This window comes from Chiloscyllium plagiosum, chromosome 9 (assembly GCF_004010195.1).
Source record: "Chiloscyllium plagiosum isolate BGI_BamShark_2017 chromosome 9, ASM401019v2, whole genome shotgun sequence".
In the NCBI taxonomy this organism is placed as follows: Eukaryota; Metazoa; Chordata; class Chondrichthyes; order Orectolobiformes; family Hemiscylliidae; genus Chiloscyllium; species Chiloscyllium plagiosum.
The window spans coordinates 68,100,005-68,115,739 of NC_057718.1; the positions used below are offsets into that span (position 1 = coordinate 68,100,005).

General features: G+C 40.0%; 1 protein-coding gene across 2 annotated transcripts in view; it reads left to right on the top strand.

The window, feature by feature from the left end:
- The window catches only part of arid1b (AT rich interactive domain 1B (SWI1-like)), a 583,262-nt gene that overhangs the window by 493,413 nt on the left and 74,114 nt on the right, over positions 1–15,735 (top strand). The window lies entirely within an intron of this gene.

A 15,735-nucleotide genomic window follows, 5' to 3' on the forward strand; every position in this document is an offset into this window, starting at 1 on the left:
CAGAACCAAATCCAGTATGGTCTCACCTCTTGTTGGCCTATCTACAAATTGTTTCAGGAAACCCTCCTGCACACATTGGACAAACACTGACCCATCTAACGAACTTGAGCTATAGCTTTCCCAATCAATATCAGGAAAGTTAAAGTCCCCCATAACAACCACCCTATTACTTTCACTCTTCTCTTGAATCATCCTCGCAATCCTTTCTTCTACGTTTCTAGGACTATTAGGAGGCCTGTAAAAAACTCCTAACAGGGTGAGCTCACCTTTCCTATTCCTAACCTCAGCCCAAACTACCTCAGATGACGAGTCTTCATCCATCGTCCTTTCCACAGCTGTAATACTATCTTTGACAAGCAATGCCACACCTCCCCCTCTTTTACCCCCACCTCTGACCCTACTAAAACATTTAATGTCCTGGGGACCCGGCTTCAAATCACGCCAAGGCAGATGCTCAAATTTGAATTCAATAAAAATGTGGAATTAAGAGTCTAATGATGATCATGAGTCAATTGTCAGAAAAATCTATCCAGTTCACTAATGTGCTTTCAGGGAAGGGAACTAGTCTGGCCAAGATGTAACTCCAGACACACAGAAAGGTGGTTGAATCTTTATTGCCATCTCATAGGGCAATTAATACTGACATGGCTGGTGACACCCTCATCCTATGAACAATTTTTTTTTTAGAAAGTTAAGATGGTGTGTTCCTTGCAACAGAGTTTGCAAGTGGTAGGGTTTCATACACCTGTTGAGCCTGTTCAGGTAGTGCAGATTACATATTTTGGAAGATGCTTTCGAAAATACCTTTTTGGATTACTGCAGTGCATCTTGTAGGTTGACACATCCATGGTGTTGGACGTGGTGCATGTCCTGCTGCTGCTTTGGCATTGTGCTTTTAGAAACTCTTGCCCCAAAAATAAATACAGATGTTAAATAGTCATGCAAATCAAGCATTCTTGGAAAGGAAGGATATAGCTCTTTAGACTAACCTTTGTTTTCGGTGTTCTTGTACACCACATGTTTATCAAGAGACCACACTTGCCATTGCAGAATCTGGACTCCTACTACATTTGACTAAGCACCTTCCAGGTAGTGTTATGATGTGGAGGTCAAACTCTGTTAATTAAAACCAAACATTCAGAAAAGCTCACCGCACCTTGTAATCTGTTAAAAGTTTGAGGGAGTGAAAGAGAACTCCTAATTTCCACTGTTTAAAGAAAAATAAAAAATTATTTTCCTAACAGAGCACCTAAACAAACTACTAACATACTGGACACAGTTTCCCCTAACTGATCACAATCCTATTAACATGCTGTTCCAATAATATACTTATTAAATGTTACATTAACTTAATTTCAAGTCCACACAGTCTCTGTCTTCTCCACTGTCTTCAGTCTTCTGCCTGCTGATCTCACTGGGGCGTCATCTTTCTTTGGACTACGAGTATATTTTACAGGAAAAGGTATCTTTGGTGGGGAGTGTCGAATTTCTTGGAGAGCAAGACTTTAGACAGGCAGTTAGCTCTCTGGCTCTACAGCAGTTGCTCAGCTGATTGGTGGCAGTTACTCTGACCAATTTTCAAAATGCCCGGTTTTTTTAATCTCCCCAACATTGTTCCCTGTTATTGGTCCAATGTTGTCAAAACAATAAATTCAAACTCAATTGGGTTTTAGTATCCTGAGAATAATTGAAACTGGGTAAATTTGAATTGTTGTCAAAAGAGCAACCATTTAACAGCAAATTGTTACATGTATCTATTTTGGAATAGGTGAAAGTGAGGACTGCAGATACTGGAGATTGTATCTATTGTATTGTTAGCTACTTTCTCCTCAACCCCATCCTCCTCCCATTTATTTCTCCACCTCGTAGGTTCCCTGCCTCATTCCCGATAAAGGGCTTTTGCCCGAGACGTCGATTTTCCTGTTCCTCGAATGCTGCCTGACCTGCTGTTGGACGTGGTGCATGTCCTGCTGCTGATTTGCAGGATTTGCATGACTATTTAACATCTGTATTTATTTTTAGGGCAAGAGTTTCTAAAAGCACAATGCCAAAGCAGCAGCAGGACATGCACCACGTCCTCACAGCAGGTCAGGCAGCATTCGAGGAACAGGAAAATCGACGTCTCGGGCAAAAGCCCTTTATCGGGAATGAGGCAGGGAACCTACGAGGTGGAGAAATAAATGGGAGGAGGATGGGGTTGAGGAGAAAGTAGCTAACAATACAATAGATGGGTGGAGGTGGAGATAAAGGTGATAGGTGAGAGAGGAGGGTGGAGTGGATAGGTGGGAAGGAAGATTGGCAGATAGGACCGGTCATGAGGATGGTGCTGAGCTGGCAGGTTGGAACTGGGGTAAGGTGGGGGGAGGGGAAATGAGGAAAGTGGTGAAGTCCACATTCATGCCCTGGGGTTGAAGTGTTTCAAGGCAGAAGATGAGGTGTTCTTTCTCCAGGCGTTGGGTGGTGAGGAAGTGGCAGTGGAGTAGGCCGCCATTTATTGTATCCGTTGCTCCCAATGCGGTCTCTTTTACATTGGGGAGACTGGACGCCTTCTCGCAGAGTGTTTTAGAGAACATCTCTGGGACAACCGCACCAATCAACCCCACCGCCCTGTGGCCCAACATTTCAACCCCCCCCCTCCCACTCTGCTGAGGACATGCAGGTCCTGGGCCGCCTCCACCACCATTCCCTCACCACCCAACACCTGTAGAAAGAACGCCTCATCTTTCACCTCGGATCACTTCAACCCCAGGGCATCAATGTGGATTTCACCAGTTTCCTCATTTCCCCTCCCCCCACCTTACCCCATTTCCAACCTGCCAGCTCAGCACCATCCTCATGACCTGTCCTACCTGCCAGTCTTCCTTTCCACCTATGCACTCCACCCTCCTCTCCGATCTATAACCTTCATCCCCAACCCCATCCACCTATTGTACTCGTAGCTACCTTCTCCCCAGCCCCACACCCCTCCCATTTATTTTTCCACCCTGGAGGCTCCCTGCCTCATTCCTGATGAAGGGCTTTTGCCCGAGACGTTGATTTTCCTGCTCCTCGGATGCTGCTTGACCTGTTGTGCTTTTCCAGCACCACACTAATCTTGACTCTATTTTGGAATAGCTTGTCTCCCAACCTTTCCATTCAGGAAACACTTTAAGTTTACTTCAATATTCAGAAAACACTCTATTTTAAAGTGAGTATACATGCTTTTGACTTTGTAACAATAGGAACCATGTAACTTGTTAGATAGTTTGCATATTTGTTAAAGTTGGCAAAGTCCCACATTAAAGCCTTATTCCAGATTGATCCCATGATTCTGTTTATGTAGGAGCTTGCATGGTGCAGTTGTTGAATGCACTGATGAATATTTGACTTTGACACAAGTTAAATGAAATACTTGGTTAAATTTCTAAATTGTCTTTTCTCTCCAAACAGAATAGAATGAAAATTACTTGGTCAGAATCTTCTGTTTGTGCATACCTGATTTATATATGTCGGTTTAAGCAAATGTAAAATGAAATTTGGAATGAAATTCTATTTAGGAGATGTGTTATCCCATCACTTTTTTCCCTCTGCGTGGGTTTCTCTGGGTGCTCCAGTTTCATCTCTCAATCCAAAAGGTGTGCAGGTTAGGTGAATTGACCACACTAAATTGCCAAGTTAGGAGTAAATATAGGGTAGGGAAATGGATCTGGATGGGTTACTCTTCGGAGGGTCAGGGTGGACTTGTTGGGCCGAAGGGCCTGTTTCCATATTGTAGAGAATCTAATCTAAATTGAAAAATAAACTACTGTACCTCAAGATTGAGTAATTTACCTGATTCTGACCTGGTCAGTTCAGGGACATAAACCCATTGTTGAAATTAAAACGTGATAAGTAATGTGCTGTTGTTAAGACTGCTTTACATATTAAATGAACTGGAAGTTATTCATTATGCTTTTGTATTTGTTTAATATCATCATAAACACAGACTTGTGATCTAATAGCATTTACAATATATTCATAGAGTTCCTACAGTGTGGAAGCAGGCCATTCAGCTCATCAAGTCCACACCAACCCTCCGAAGAGTTCCCCCCCTCACTCAATAGCCCTGCATTCCCCATGGCTAATCCACCCAGTCTGCACACTATGGGCAATTTAGCATGGACAATCAACTTAACCTGCACCACTTTGGACTGTGGGAGGAAACTGGAGCACACTGAGGAAACACGCAGGCTTAGAGAGAATGCGCAAACTCCAGTCAGTCCCTCAAGGCTGGAATCGAACCTGGTTCCCTGGCACTGTGAGACAGCAGTGCAAACTGCAGAACCACCATGCCACCCCAAAAAGTGGTTATCATTAGATTCTGAATAAGCAGGATTTGAACCCTGGTCCTCAGAATATTACCTCAGTCTCTCTAGTAATAGTCCAGTGATAATGCCACCAGGTTGTCGCATCCCCTTATTCTGATAAAAGTCACAAAGTAGCATAATTTGTTTTTTAAAATAGAAAGCCTTAGCAAGCAAAAGCATCCTGCTAACAGCTATTAAATTAGTAATTGCTTTTGGGAATTACTTGAGGTAAAAAAATTGTCTAGGACACCTAAAGCTCCTTCTGGTTAAAATGCATGAGACGTTTCGTATCTAGATGAATCACAGGAACAGATACATGGGTCAGTTTAGTTTCATGTAGGAAATGATGCCTCGCAATTTAACATTCTCATTATTTCATTCAGTCATAATAAATTGTTGTTAATTGCTAATTAGCCATAGTTCATCAGGTACTATAGGTACCTGATTTAGAGAGGAAGAGATAGATAATCATCTTCCACACTATACAAAGGACAAGGTAAGGAGGTATCTCTCCATGAGAGAGGATCTTGATGAGGCGGATGGTGATGCAGTGGTATTCTCACTGGATTAGTAACTCAGTGTACAACCTGATGCCACAGGAATGTGGATTCAATTCCCAACTTGTCAGCTAGTGAAGTTCGTTTAAATCAATTAATAAATTCAATTAATTAAAACTATCTGGATTGAAAGCTAGTTGAGGGAATAGCAAACATGAAACAATCACCAATTATCACCAAAACCCATCTGGTTTCTTAATGCCCTTTAGGGAAGAATATCGTATCCTTTTTTGGCGTGGTCTACATGTGACCTCTGAACAGCAGCAATGTGGTTTATTTTTAACAGCCTTAAAGGGCTTTGCCAGTTGACACCACATCCCAGAAAAAAAGCTGCCATGGTTAGTATGAGTCTGGACCTGTGCTGTTAGAAGGAATAGGGAATGACAATATAGATTTAATAGCAGAATTTAAAGTTTGAGTAAGAATAGAGGACTCTGGGAATATGCATGTCTATTTTTGGACACCTTGCACACCAAATTGAGAAAGTGGTTTGCACATTATGTGGATACCTGGACATCATTAAAAGAGGCATTAAATACAGAAGTAAGCAATGAATGTTGAACCTACTGGAGTATTGTGACCAATTCACAGAAACAATGTGCAGGTACTTGAGATGGTTCAGATGAGGCTTAAAAGACTTGCAAGGTTAGGTTGGAAGGCTGGCATTCTTCTCCTTAGAGAAAAGGAGATTTCATAGAGGTCAACATAGTTATACATAAGGTACCATCATTACCCAATTTGGGGCATAAACTGACCCATCAGCCAAATGGGCCAAAGTTACACTAGATGACTTGGATTCAATGGATTTCGATTGTTATCTTTTCCTTTCTGCCAAGGCTCCATCAAATTAAAATTAAATGTTGTTCAGATTCCTCTTTTTGCACCTGGATTCTCATTTAATCAAGTGTGTGCTGCTTAAAAATTAGGACCTACCCAAAATTATTAATATGTTTGATGTTTTTCCTCATCACATTGCAACCTTTTAAAGGATTACTACAACGTACAACAGTCTCACTTTGTTTGAAGTAGGAGTTATTTCCAGATTTAATTTTTTCCTAATATTGCTAAACTTGAATGTATCTCAACAGCAGTGCAGAGGGGAAGGGGGAATGCATTGTTTTCAATGTGGTTCTTAGCTGTGAAGTTATCAGTTGTAAAATGGATGGTGTTGAATTAGATTATCTTGCTTTGCAGTTGTTTTCAATTTGGCCCAGAGTATGAGGTAAGCAAACGGCCATTCAGTCTGTGGGGAGAGAAGGAAGCACATTGGGATGACAAGGTGCTAAAATTACCACTTACAAGTATCATACAGGAAATGCTGTATCTCAGGCAGCAAGCTACAGAACACTTCTCTAGCTTGTTAGTTCTGTTAAGCCTGTGAAAATTATCCTCATAAACACAGAGATTTTGGTGATTTATAAGTTCTATGACAGCATAAATTTGTGTTGAATAGCACCTTTTTTTGATATCTGACAAAGTCTAAGGCTAGGATGTTGTTTAGAGATACAAGAGCTTTTCTGAGGTCAGATTCAATTGGCAATATCCTTTATATTGAATCTGTACAGAATTCTTCCTCCAGCAATTTTCTTGCAGTGTTCAAGGCTTTTTTATAAGCAATTGTGCAGGTACTTGTTTGTTTGTGTTTGCGGCTTATTAACATTAGTAAATGTTTGTTTTGATAGTTTACACAAAACAGTATGTGAGAAAACAGTATGACTGCTTAAATGTGGAAAGAGAAAATATCTTGTGCAAAAACTGGAAAGCATTTTGTAGCAATATCTGTGAATGAGTGATTTTGTACACTCATGAAAAAATGTATTGATCTCACTGAACCAATGTAGGAATTTCTTGCTAACACTGGTTGTATTCCTGAAAAGTGCAACTTTGTGTCAGATTTTACTGTTGCAATAAGTGTAAAAGTTGCAACTAGGTCTTAAAAAACTCTTCTTGTCAAAAGAAATTAAAACATTAGAAATTGAAATACAGTGCATTTGAAGTTCCTGTATTTCTAATTGAAATAACTTGAATTTTAAAATATAAAACAAATATTCAAATAATTTCTAGTTCCTGCTGCTTGGTGGCTCTCCTAATTGCTAACCCATGTGATCATCGCTTTCCTCTCTTGAAATCTCGCTGTGAGTGAGGGCTCAGGAGAGGGATGATTAAGGTGAGGGAAACTGAGAGAGAAGCTGTGAGCAGGAGGCTTTAGGGAGAAGTGGCAATTAAGAAGGTCTGGAAGGGAATTGATACATGGGAGAATGCAGGAGAAAAATGGTAAGCAGGAGAGAATCAGCAAGCGAGAGAGTAGTGCATGGAAACATTAGGGAATGGGAGAAGCCATCCCAAAATGGTGCTAATCAGGTCATGTGGCATTACATCAGCTATGGGACGTTCTGAAAAAGGAGAGTGAGCAGTCATTAGTCATCGTACACCTTAGTACCAATGACAGGTTTTAAAACAATGATGAGGTGCTAAAAGCCAAATATAGTGAGTTAGGAAGTAAATTGAAAGGGCAATTATGTGTGACCAAAATATTAGTTTTTCAAAGTAGAAGGGAACCAGTAGATGTGTCGTATCTAGGCAGCACAGTGACTCAATGGTTAGCACTGCTGCCTCACAGTACCAGGGATTCGGGTTCGATTTCACCCTCAGACTACTGTCTGTGTGGAGCTTGCACATTCTCCCCATGTCTGCATGGGTTTCCCCTCTCAGTCCAAAGATTTGGAGGTTAGGTGAATGAGCCATGGGAAATGCAGGGTTACACCGATAGATAGGGGGTGGATCTGGGTGGGATGCTCTTTGGAGGGTTAGTGTGGACTCAAGGGGCCAAATGGCCTGCTTGCACACTGTCCGGATTCAATGATTCCAGAAGTACATTTGACAAGGTACTTTATAGAAGATTGTCATAAGATAGGAGTCCTTGGTGTTGGAAGTCACATATTGACATGATTAGAAAATTTGCTGATGGGTCAGAAACAGTGAGGGCGAAGGGGTTCTTTTATAAAGTTGGCAACCTGTAACCAGTGAGTTCCACAGGGGTCAGCGCTGGGACCATAACTCATTGCAGTATACATACTAATGGTTTGGAGGAAGGACATTAGTCTAGAAGAGGGGGGGGGAGGAGAGAAGAGGGGGGGGGAACTCTGAGTCCTGGGCCTGCTTTTGGAGCTGCAGCCTGGGTCTCACCCAGGTCAAGGGAGTGTTGCTGCTGACCTGGGGCCCACTCCCTCTGCTGGTCTCTGGGATGTACGATGACTAATGACTAGAGTTTAGGGGAATCAGAGGTGATCTCTTTGAAACATATAAGGTTCTTAAGGGACTTGAGAGGATGTTTCCCTCTTAGTGGAGTCTAGGACTAGAGAACTTAGTCTCAGAATAAAGGGGCGCCAATCTAAGACAGATAGGAGGAAGAATTCCTTTTCTTGGAGGGTTGAGAGTCTTTGGAATTCTGTGCTACAGAAAACCGTTGGAGGCAGAGTCTTTCGGTATATTTAAGGCTGAGATAGATTCTTGATCAATGGTGAGGTCACTTCTGGAGTACTGTGTGCATTTCTGTTCTAGGAAGGACATTATTTAATTGGAGAGGGTTTAGAAAAGATTTACAAGGGTATCGCCAGGAACGGAAGGTTTGAGTTCTAAGCATAGGCTGTGACTTTTTTTTACTGAAACGTAAGAGGTTGACAAGAACCCTTATAGAGGTTTATAAAATCATGAGGTAAGGTGAATAGTAAAGGTCTGTTCCCTAAGGTGGGGTACCTCAAAACCAGGGAGCATGTTTTTAAGGTGAGAGGAGAAAGTTTTAAAAAGAACATGAGGACAACATTTTTACACAGAGCGGTTCGTGTGTAGAATGAACTGCCAAAGGAAGTGGTGAACGCAGGTACAGTTACAACATTTAAAAGACATGAACTGGAAAGGTGTGGAGGGATATGAGCCAAACGCAGGAAAATGGGCCTAGTTTAGTTCGGGAACACGGTGGGCATGGATTAGTTGGACAGAAGGATCTATTTCTAGAATAGCAGAATCAATGGGTATGGGAAAAACGTAGGAAAGTGGATATGAGGGAGTTCTGTTCAGCTGTAATCCTTTTGATTAGCAGAGCAGGCTGGAAAGGCCTACTCTGTTCCTCGTTCTTATGGTCTTAAGGCTAAAGCAAAATCCCAATACTACATTGTATCCACAATGCTATAACAAAATGGCAGCAAATGAGGCAGCCTAAACAGGGGCTTAGCATACCAGCGAAATGTAAAGTATTTTTTGTTTTTCAACTGTTTACGGTTCTATTAAAAAGAATCATTATCCTGTATCTTGTGCGATCACCATTATTGCAGTCAAGTCTTGAAAAGGCTTGCACCTGACCCAACCATAAAATTCAAATATATTATTCCCATTTATTCTTGTTTGGAAAAACTGTTCAAACACGGAAGAAATTAATTATTCTCTATCAGGATTTATCTTGCTCATGCTAATTGTTTATCTATGAAAGGGAAATGATTCTCTTGCAGTAGCCTATTTACCGGCACTTAATCATCTATAGTGTTTGAAATTATGGCTGGATTGATTTTTGCATGTGTAAAATCAATATTTTTTAAACAAATTTCATTGAAAAATAATAAAACTTTTGGAACATTTTCCCCACCTGCCAGTCTGCCTTTATACATTTTCTTTCAGTCAGAAAGGTGGAATAGACTACACTGGTCTAATGACCTTCACCTGTCGATTTTATCTCTCCTTTGATCAGTGGAGAAATAATAGAGAATTTTGGTTTTCAGTGTTAATACCAAGTATCCCAGCACTCCACCAAAAAAAAGACTTAGCTTGCTTAGATGCAAGGTTAATAGAGCCACACTATCAACTGCTTAATTGTACCCAAGCTAAGGAAGCAAGATCTATGTAATAATCAGTCCTGTCAGATCAACTCCTGACTTTCCAGTTGAAATTCATTCACATTGCATTTTCAGGCCAACCAGCATAGCTGGGATTCTGATTTGTGAAAACTACCTGTCTGATCCTCAGACTGATTTGTTGTTCATTTTCTTAGTTTTCCTTCTTTTACCAACCTTGAGATCTGTGTAAGGATGCTTCAACTTTACAGATTGCTCATAAGAACAGCATGTCATGCTGACAGGACTATTTACATTACTGCACACAAGGCTCACAGAATCAGCACTTGTTCTGTACGTCAACGGAAAACTACTTTTAAAAAAAAATAATTCAAGCCCCCTTTGGAAGAATATATGTAAAGTAAAGACACAACATTGTCAAGATAAGTTTTCATTCAAGTTTTTTACCAATACAATTAATGGTTTATTTTTATTCAATGATTTTCTATTTATAAACTGTTTAAGGAAGGGAAGTGGAAAGTGCACAGTAGTTTTGTCAGTCTCATAAATGATCAGGAAAATATATTTAATTGAACTATTATGATTCTAGCTAATAGTAATATTGGATGAGTCATATTCCAGTCAGAGTGAGACTTCAAGGTTTGTGTAAATATGTGTAGCTCGGGTGCCAGTTGCAGTTATTGTGGGTATGTTTGCCGAGCTGGGAACTTGGTTTCATCCCCTTTCTAGATAACGTCCTCAGTGCTGTGGAGCTTCTTGTGAAGTGCTGTTGTACTGTGTCAGTTGGAATTTTTTTTATTTTGTTCTGGCTGCTTCCGGATGCTTGTTGCAGTGGTCAGCATATAGGGTCATGGTCAATGTGTTTTTTGATAAAGTCCATGGATGAGTACCAAGATTTGAGGGAATTCTCTGGCTGTCCTCTGTTTGGCTTGTCCTATTATTGTTGTGTTGTCCCAGTCAAATTTGTGGTCCTTGTCATCTGTGTATATAGACACTAAGAATAGCTGGTCATGACATTTAGTGGCTAGTTGATGTTCATAAATGCGGTCGCTAGTTGTCTGCCTGTTATTCCTCGATAGTGTTTTGTGCAGTCTCTGCATGGAATCTTTTAGATCAAATTTGTCCTGCACATGATGGGTATTTGTTCTTTTGTTCTGGTGAGTTGTCTAAGTATGGCTGTCGGTTTATGTGCTGTCATAAATCCAAGAGGAGTCTGGCTGTCAGTTCAGGGATAGAGTAGTTAATGTGTTGGGTCGTGGCATGTCCTCATCGCATTGTTTGTAGACAAACAAATTTCTTGGTCCAAATTATTAATGTATATTATGAACAGTTGGGGTCCCAGCACTGAACTCTGTGATATCCCACTCATCACTGCCTAGCACTCTGAAAAGGAACCATTTATTCAAACACTCTGCTTCCTGTCTGTCAGCCAGTTCTCTGTACACACGTTACCTCTGATACCATAAACATTAATTTTGCTTACTATTCTCTTCTCTTATGTGAGACCTTCTCAAAAGCCTTTTGAAAGTTCATGTACAAAATATCGACTGATTCACCTTTGTCAAGTCTACAGGTCACATCCTCAAAAATAATTCCAGAAGATTTGTCAAGCATGATTTCCTTTCAGTGAATCCCAAGCTGACTTGAACCGATCCTGTCAATACTTTCAAAATGCTCTGTTATTACATCCTTAATAATTGACTCCAACATTTTGCCCGCCACTGATGTCAGGCTCACCAGCCTATAATTCCCTGTTTTCTCTCCCTTTTTTGAAAAAGGTGGGGTTACATTAACTACCCTGCAGTCCATTGGAACTATTCCACAGTTAATTTGGAAGATCACCAGTGCATTCACTATTTCTAGGATCACTTCCTTAAGTGCTCTAGGATGCAGAGCATCAGACCCTCGGGGTTTATTAGGTTTTATTCTCATCAATTTCCCCAATATCATTTCCTTCAGTTACTCCTTCATGCTTGATCCTCTGTCCTCTAGCATTTCTGGAAGGTTACTTGTGTCCTCCTCAGTGAAGACAAGTCCAAAGTTTTTGGTCAACTGGCCTGCTTTCTCTTTGTCCATTATGAATTCACCTGATTTTAATTGTAAGGGACCTACAATTGTCTTCACCAGTTTTGCAGTCAGTTTTGTGTTTTCTGTAAGTTTGCTCTTGTATTCTATTTTCCCCGTCTGAATTAAACTCTTGTCATCCTCTGCTAAATTTTAAATTTCTTCCAGTCCTCGGGTTTGCTGCTTTTTCTGGCCAATTTATATGCCTCCTGTTTGGCTTTAACACAATCCCTGATTTCCCTTATTAACCATAGCTGAGCCACCTTACCTGTTTTACTATTATACCAGACAGCGATATACAATTGTTGAAGTTCATCCCTGTGTTCTTTAATTGTCTGCCATTGCCTGTCCACTGTCAACCCTTAAGAATCATTGGCCAGCTTATCCTAGCCAATACATGTCTTATGTCATCAACATTAGCTCTCTTTAAGTTCCGGATCCTAATCTCAGATTTAACTGTGTCACTCTCCATCTTTTGTGAAGAATTCTACCATATTATGGTCGATCTTCCCCAAAGGATCTAATTAATCCCAAGGTTGCTAATTAATCTTCTCTCATTACACAAAACCAAATCTAGGGTGACCTGCTTTCTAATTGGTTCTTCGACATATTGGTCGAGGAAACCAACCCTCATACGTTCCAGGAAATCCTCATCCATCACATTGCTACCAGTTTGGTTAGTCCAATCAATATGTAGATTGAAGTTGCCCATAATAACTACTGTATCCTTACTGCATGCATCTCTAATTTCCTGTTTGATGCCATCCCCAACCTCAACTCAATGTAAGTTTGTTCGCTGAGCTAGAAGATTTGTTGTCAGATGTTTTGTCACCATACTAAGTAACATCATCAGTGAGCCTCCGGTGAAGCACTCGTGGGTGATGTCATCTCAGAGGATGGTAGATGGGGTGCAATCTACCTAAACCTAAGCACATAAATAGAAAGCGGGACATATCACGAGCGCTTCATGGGAGGCTCAGTGATGATGTTACCTAATATGGTGATGAAACATCTGACAACAAAACATCCAGCTCAGTGTGCAGACTTACATCCAGAACCTCAACCTGAGCTACAAATCTTCTCAAAAATCGTTCATAACTACTGTTTAGTGGTCTGTACAAAACTCCCACAAATGATTTTTTTCCCTTTGATGTTCCACAGCTCCAATCATACAGATTCCACATCATCCAGGCTAATATCCTTCTTTACTATTGTGTTAATCTCCTCTTTAATCAGCAATGCTACCCGACTTATGAATATCCCTACAGGTCCTGAGCGCAGTCTGCCAAGGTTACATTGATTGCTTTATGCATTTTGGGTTTATGCAAGGTATTTTTAAATTTCAATTTTTCATCATGTATCCCACATTCTATTTGCTGACTTTCATGCTGTCTTCACCAGAATGTTTTCAAACCACTGAAAGGTGATGTATAACTTGCCATCATGTCCCAGTTTCTGCAATAAAGTGGCATAGCTTCTTCATAATTTGGTTATTAGGATTGCCTTCATTCAGGATAAAGTGTTGAATCAGATTAAGGTAGCAATTTGTTTTGCAATGATGCAACTCTAAATAAATCGAAAATATTTTGTATGTAAGAATTTTAACTTGGTATAAGTTGACCGGCACAGCCCGAGTTTAGTTTGTGCAGCACATTTTTTGTATGGGTTTACTGTAATTCATATGATTTCCTATATTCATTCAGAGATACCAGATATGTTTCCTACAATGCAGCTGCAATGAAACTGCTTTATGCTCGTTTTACATGCTGACATTAGTTGATGAACAAGCACAATATTCTGCCAAATCTGCAAGGAAGTGAAAGCAGAATGAATTCATAGATTAAGCACTAAAAAATCATTACACTGCGCACCTGTGTAGGAACATGTTTTACAAATTTTAATTGCACCAGCCAGAGAGCAAGACTCTGGTGAATAAACTGGCAAGGTGAGTGAGTCTAATTTGCCAGTACTGTAAATATTCCTACATATCCAGAGTGTTGTTTGCCAAGCTCACATTTACACTTCCCTGTATTCACTGCAGTATGCATTTTGGTTTTATACAAGGTACTTTTAAACTATTAATAAGATTTACTTTGACTTCACTCTTCTGTTGCAGTGTCTTCATTGAAAGTTTCGGCTTCCCTTTCTCATCGTTGTTTAAAAGTGCATAAACGTTTCAACGTATAGCTGAAATATTTGTCATACAGAAGCCAAAGTTCTTGATGTATATATGCTTGACATGTCGCATTAACTTCTCTGGGTCATTACATCACAGCTTTAGTTTGCAGGGGCATTATTGTCAGCTTACCTCAGTTCACAGTTGCATGTTTTTTTATAAATATGCTATATATGCTGTCGAAACAAAAATACCTCTGCTCTCTGCCATCTTTGCAGCAAGTTAATCTATTGTACCATTTAAACCAATTTGTTACACGTTCCTTTAAACATTATAAATGCTTTGTTTTTAAAATCAAGATGTTTCTGCCTGGTAACAAAATGGTGTGATACAAAAAGTACTTATTCACTACACTATACATCTGTATATGTGCCTTCATTGATGGATTGGTTTCTTTATCTTTTTAGGATAAAAATCCCTTTAGTGCAGAAAAAGGCCATTTGGCCATTGAGCAGCACAACCCTCAAGCATCCTACCCATGTCAAGCACCCACTGTATCTCTGTCACCCTACATTTACCATGCCTAACCCACCTAGTCTGCACATTCCTGGCCAATCCACCTAACCTGCACATCTTTGGATTATGGGAGAAAAACGGATCACCCAGCGTGAACCCATGCAGACACTGGGAGAGCATGCAAACTCCACACAGATGGTCACCAAAACCGAAATTAACTGGGGTTCCTGGTGCTATGAGGCAGTAGTGCTAACTGCTGAGCCACCGTGCTGCCACTTTAGTAATCGCACTACACATCCTATAAAGAATTCCTGACAAATAAATAAATAGTGAATTCTTCTTGTCCTTCATTCAGGGCAATGGCTTGATTTGACTTTGGAACTTGTCCACTGCTACTGATACTTTCTATTATTCAGTTGCAAAAAATATGGATAGAAGGTATGGAGAATTGCTCTCACTCAAAGAATTGCAAACACTCTAAGATGTTGGATATGATTCCACAAATGATAGCAAAAGGGAATTGAACTATACTTGAGGATAAGGAGCTTAGAGAGGTACAAAACAAAATAAAATGGACATGCTGGACTAAGCGGTTTCTGTCTGAAGACCAGGTTATTGGTCGTCTCCTGTCTCATAATTTCCAATGATTCTATAATGCTGCAAAAAGAGCTAGATGGCTTATCTTCTGAGTGTGAAGATTGTAGGTTAGATTTATTTGGGATTTAAAGTCTCTTTAATCTATTACATTAGTAAAGAAAGCTGCTATATTGTCAAGAAGTTACATCTTTCCAATTAAACATCCAACTACCTGCTCACAGTTATTTTAATAAGTCACATGGCTTATTCAAAGAAGTGAGCGCATATTCCTTCAGAAAAAAACAGCAACAAATTATCTTATCATTTATTCATTTGCTGTTTTGAAATCCTATTGGATCATAATTAGTGATTGTTTATCCATTGATTGCACACTAAAATAAACCACTGGCACTAAAGTGTTTTGGGAAATCCTGAATGATCTAATAATTGCATATGACTTTCACATTCTCTCTTGTATGAATTGTGGGCCAAAAGCAAGAGTCACCATCTTACTCAAAGGTGCTTAACTGAATTATGGTAGGGACTACTGAGCTGAAGAAGAGAATAAAAGATAGTAGTAAAAGAATGTAATCATCTGTTAATAAATTCTTAGATTCTATAGTAATGCCTTAGTCCAGAAATGAAAGTGGGCAATTCAGAGGAATACATTAGATATCCTGCCAGCTATGGTTTTAAGAATCAAATGGAAAACCCAAGTATAATGGGAATTAAGTCAC